We start from the raw sequence: 6,000 nt of genomic DNA on the forward strand, positions 1-6,000 counted from the left end.
GACCTTACACCTGGGAAAAAAACAGCTCAGGAGTGCACTATAGGCTGGGATATACCTGGCTGAGGAGCAGCTCTGTGGAAAAGGACCCAAGGGTCTTGTGGCCAGCAAGCTCAAGATGAGTAGCAGTGTGCTGCTGTCACAAAGATGACCAATAAGATGCTGGGCAACAAAGGCACCACCAGACAGACTGAGAAGTCATTATTCTACTCTACTCACTGCTTGTCAGGCCATACCTGAAATACTGTGTTCAGTTTTGGTCCCTGCTATACAAAATGATGTGGACAGGCTGGAGAGGATTCAGAGAAGTGCCACGAAGATGATAAGAGAAGTGGGTTGCCTGCTGTGTGAGGAAAGGCTGAAAAAACTGGGTTTGTTCTGCTTAGAGAAAAGAAGGCTCATGGGAGAGCTTATCACCATGTTCCTGTATTTAAAGGGTGGCTATAAAGAAGATGGAGGCTTTTTTTTCACAATAGTTCACATGGAAAAGATGAGGGGTAATGGGTGCAAATTACTCCTGGGGAGATTTCATTTGGACAACAAGAGGGAAATTTTTCACAATGAGGAAAATCAGCCATTTGAATAGTCTCCCCAGGCAAGTGGTGGACTCCTCAGTATTGGACACATTTAAGACACTGTTGGACTGGGTGCTGGGCCATCTAGTCTAGATCATGCTTTTGCCTAGAAAGGTTGGACCAGATGATCCTTGAGGTCCCTTCTAACCTGGTATTCACTGATTGTATTATCAGATTTGACTGTGTTACGGGTACCATCTTCTGGTTTTTTTTCAAAGTTAATAAAATTATTGCTATGGATGTATACATAAACCAAGATACCCTCCTAAATTCCCTCCTTCCTTCTTCCACCCCTCCAAAACCAAAACCAAAAAACACTCAAACAACCAACCACAATAACAAAACCAAAACCCCAAGCCCTGTCTGGAGTGAAAGGAAACCAACCCTCTCATAATAGCCCCTAAACATCTTCCAAGTCCATCTGCTCAGTGATGAAAGACTTTGGCTACACGGTCATATTTAGATTAATAGGGAAATTTCATTCCTGATGTAGAAAGATTGTTTCAGCATGTAACTCCTTCAACTAGTAAAATGCCTGTCTGAAATTACCCCATTCAGCCGATTAAGTTAATTGCAGAGAAACTGCTATTGTTTCTATGGAAAACCACAGATCCCATCAATAAACTTTCCAAGCCTTATGGTACTACCCTAAAAAAAGGGAATTACCCCCTGAGCGGATAAGGCAATTAATCTCCGTTTGTACCCCTTCACTTGGAGACTTCTGGCTGCGATGAACAAAATTCTTTAAAAGCAATAAAATGGGTTGCTCCCCGAGTGCGCCAACAAAAATGTATAGGATATGTCCAAAGACATTTCCCAGGGTAATGTCTCTTTTCCTCTTTTCACTGATAGCCTTTGGAAATTGCAAGAACCACAAAGCATGCACCTACATATGCTCTATGCCGCTCAGAATAGAGCATGTTAGTATTCTGCAAGAATGGTATGTGAGACACTGCATTATATTCAGATTATTATACAAGCCAGATCCTGAAAGCATGAAATGAGGATGTTAGTAAATGTGACAGCTTAACAACAGTATTTGATTTCACATTAATTTATCTCTTGTGGAGAACAGATGCATTGTTTTTTAGACACATCTGTATTCTTCAAAGAAAACCAATTCAGGTTGAAAGAAAGTTTGAATGCCAGGAAGAAGATCATTAGGTGTGATAAATACATCTCTGAATGATCTTAGTGTGACTGCTGAAAGGAAGAATTTCAGGGAAGACTGGCAGAAATTAAAAGTTTTTAGCTCTGAAAAGTTTCTTGTTGGTGATACCAGTGACAACTAACATGTCTTAAGAGATATCGCTGCAGAAGTTGGAGATTATTTCCTCTGATGCTATAGCCCTTCCTCTTGGGAACTAAAATGGGCAAGTGGATTCTGGTCTGATTAGAAGTAAATGCTTAATTTAATTAGCATTAGCATTGCAGGACAGAATCCTGCATAGGGGAGACAGAGCAAACTTTATTAGAGTAGTTTGCATGTACTATGTTCTTGTCACTCTTTCAATTAGCAGGTGAAAGTTGCTTATACTTCCTCTGAATTTCACCAGTGAAAAGAAAAGGACACTTAAATGCGGAAGTCATTAAGATAGTATTTTGTATTTATTTATGTGTTTTTGCCCTGGTGGACACTTAGCTCCAGTTAGACTCATGGAGTCTGAGTTACCATTGTAGTACTCTGCGCACTGTACTACAGTGTACTGAGAATCTTTCATGTTAATAATCCAGATGTTTTTTGGGTCACAGGTGGAGAATGATGTTCTCAGTTAGTGGATAGTGTTTCCTATTCCAACAGTGCAATTTACCTTATCCCAGTTACATGAGTGATTCCAAATGCAAAAATAAATTAATGGAATTACTTCAAGTGATCCTCAAGACATTGAATTTGAATTGTTTTGCAGTCTTTTCCACTTGCAATTTATGAACAACTTCCGATTTTCAGTAATGTCCAGTATTCTGTAATATTTTAGAATTGTTTAGATCTGTTGTTGCATATGTTCTTATGCTGCTTGTCGTTTAATGTAAGAAATGAAACACCAAAATGTGATGTCCTCTAGGTATCAGTTTGAACAACTAGCCTGGTAAGTGCCATGTTTCAGTTTACTTTGGTGGTTGACCCGCATCTGTAGATTTTGCTCCCATTCAACATAGGATTCTAGTTAACAAACTCATTATTTGTATAGGATTGAACATTCTGTGGTTATAAAATTTAACTTGCATTGGAGAAGCACTCTGTGTGATGATTATTTTTTTCTTTCTTCTTGTGCATCTTGAAAACCTTACAGCCTTTCATGAGTATTAGAGAATGATCGATAGGTGAATTGTATAAACTGAAAGATTAAATAAAGATGTATTTAGTCATAGTACTCAGTGCTTAGCTTTTCAAAAATTCCTACAAGCAGCTGGGACTCAATAAACAATTGCTTCTAATGTAGGTCCAGGCTAGCTGCATGGCTGATGCCTTTGAAGAAGGTGGATGCACCTTCTCCAGGTCATGTGTATACATGTACACAGGCATGGATATAACCTGCCTGTGTGTATGAGCAATATACAGTCTGGCTGCTCTTTTCTGGAGGTGAAAAAGCCCTCCTTGGCTGCAGAACAGTGAGTCAGTGCTTTCTCAAAGTTGAGTAGCTCTGATTTGTTTGTTGTATAACTTCTCTAGCTCAGCCCTTTAACAGTTACTTTACTGCCTTCTTTGGTCTCAGCCAAACAGCAAGACATAGCTGAAATAGACAAAAGTGAGAAGGTGATCCTGCCCCTCTACTCTGCTCTCGTGAGACCTCACTTGGAGTATTGTGTGCAGTTCTGATGTCCTCAACATAAAAAGGACATGGAACTGTTGGAACAAGTCCAGAGAAGGGCCATGAGGATGATCAGGGGAGTGGAGCACCTCCCGTATGGAGACAGGCTGAGAAAGTTGGGGCTGTTCAGCCTGGAGAAGAGAAGGTTGCGTGGAGACCTCATAGCAGCCTTCCAGTATCTGAAGGGGGCCTACAAGGATGCTGGGGAGGGACTATAATGATGGGACAGGGGGTAATGGGTTCAAACTTAAGCAGGGGAAGTTTAGATTGGATACAAGGCAGAAATTCTTTAGTGTGAGGGTGGTGAGGCACTGGAATGGGTTGCCCAGGGAGGTTGTGAATGCTCCATCCTTGACGGTGTTCAGGGGTGGATTGGACAGAGCCTTGGGTGGCATGGTTTAGTGTGGGGTGTCCCTGTTCATGGCAGGGGGGAGTGGAACTTGATGATCTTAAGGTCTTTTCCAACCCTAACTGTTCTATGATTCTATGATTCTATAATATAGTGTCCTTGGGAATTACAGTGAAGAAAGATATTTTCCTAGGGTCTTTTTACTCCTTCCAAATTATATTAATCTAAAATGATCTTCTGTGCAATCAGTCTTTGCAGAAAGACTCTCCTGGAAACTTCATATACTACTTGTAGGAAATCTGAATGCATATTCATGATCATTCAGACACATGGTATCCAAGGCTGAGTTTTACAGTGTGTGATGGAGTGCATTCCAGGGTGTGCACCATGGATGTCAGAAATCATCTAGCCTGTGAGCATTTTGTATATGGACAGGCGCATTTCCTCCAGGTGAACAGGAAACCTCATTTTATTCCCAATTAATTGGTTTGGATTGGTTTGTATTCAAAATGATCCACCTTCCAGTTTAAAATAATAGTGATTTTCTGAAATAGGTAGCAGGAATGTATGCATATATTTAGAAAAGCTTATGTTAAAGGAATTCAACATAGCAGAAACTTGCCTTCAGTGGCAGGAATTGCTGTTGACTTTCTTGAATTGTTTCCTTCACACACACAATAGATGCCTCACAATAGGTTATTCTCATTCTAAACAATGTTACACTCCTAACGCTTTCTTGTGTGGAGTTGGAGTATTTCACTAAAGAGAAATGTGTGTCTGTCTCCTGATGCGAGCATGGGAATGAACACAACAGATTTGTCTAACATTTATAGAATGCAATAAATACTCACACCATGGAGCAGAGGCTTATTTAGTTTTTAACCCTGCAAGGCTTTCAGCTTAAAAGTTATGATTAATGCAGTGGATGAGTCCTGAATTTTGCATCATGTCCCCTGACTATTGTAAAAGGCTGTCACTTATGCAGCCTTGGGACTGACTCATTGTAAGTGGGCGTTATCATAGCTTCCTTCAAAAAGCAAGCTAAATATCACTTCTTTCACCTAATAAGGGTTGTAAAGGTTGTAAAGTTGTGGAGAAAGTGTTTCAGTCAGTGAAAGTGAAAGGAGAAGATACCTAATCCTCAAACTTAAGTATCATAAGTGTATCATTACCTTGAGCTGGAAGCTGAGATATGGCTTTTCTACTGAATATAGCCAATCTTATATTAGGCTGCTTTGGGTTTTTTGGTGCACTTGTTAAGGTATTATGCAGACTTTTTTGTGGGTTTTTTTTCCTTCTTTCATTCCCCTAAAGTTACAGGCAATGTGAAAGGCTCCTTAGATAATTATTATGACATGTGTCCCTGCCCATGGCGGGGGGTTGGAAGTAGATGATCTTAAGGTCCTTTCCAACCCTAACTATTCTATGATTCTATGTTGGAAGGGAGGGTAAGAACAAACAATGTAATAGTTGGGGTTTTTTCAGTTTGCACATTGTACACATATGTGCACTGAGTAACGTAGCAAAAGTAGAAGTAGTTTGTCTCTTTTCCTCAGGGAGTACAAAACCAGATATATTTATGTGTGGATACTGTTTATGTATGGCAGAAGTGGCTTGTGCATAGCATGGTGCGCAGTGTCCTGAAAGTGCTGGGCTCACCTGTCCCCAAGCAAACTGTGTTATGTACTTGCAATACAGGATTTGCTTTAGAGTCAACCTGTCGTGTGTTGTGGTTGCTACTGAGATATGTGGTGGATGAAACGGAGCTGCTGCTGCTGCAAACTCTGGTAACCAAAGTCTTCAGATTTTGACAGCATAGACAGAGCTTGTAGATGAAAGAATATGTCTGGGGAAAGCCTTGATGTACAGGAGCTACTTTTGGAGTAATCCTATAACAAGTGGGATGTGCCCCAAAAGAGAAAGTATGTGAGAGAAAGCAATTAAAACTGGAACTAATCAAATATAATGCCAGTTGGTGCAACAAGTAATAATTTGATATTTACAATCTGTTCTGGTGGTGTAAAACTCACTAGGGGGCTGATATGGTGTGCAAGATATTTTCTGTAGAAGAGTCCAAGTAAAATGATGATACTGATGATAATTTGTAGGACTGAGACTACTCTCCTGAGGGTATCTAACCCTCTGCTATTGTATTCTCTTCCATGCTTCAACCTTACAAAGTATTGCATGAAGTACCACAGAGAGTAATTTGCTTCCTTTCAACTTTTTCCTAGGTGGCAAGGCCACTGTCCTTTGTCAGCACAGTAGA

Source organism: Psittacula echo (genome assembly GCF_963264785.1).
Source record: "Psittacula echo genome assembly, chromosome: 2".
Lineage (NCBI taxonomy): Eukaryota > Metazoa > Chordata > Aves > Psittaciformes > Psittacidae > Psittacula > Psittacula echo.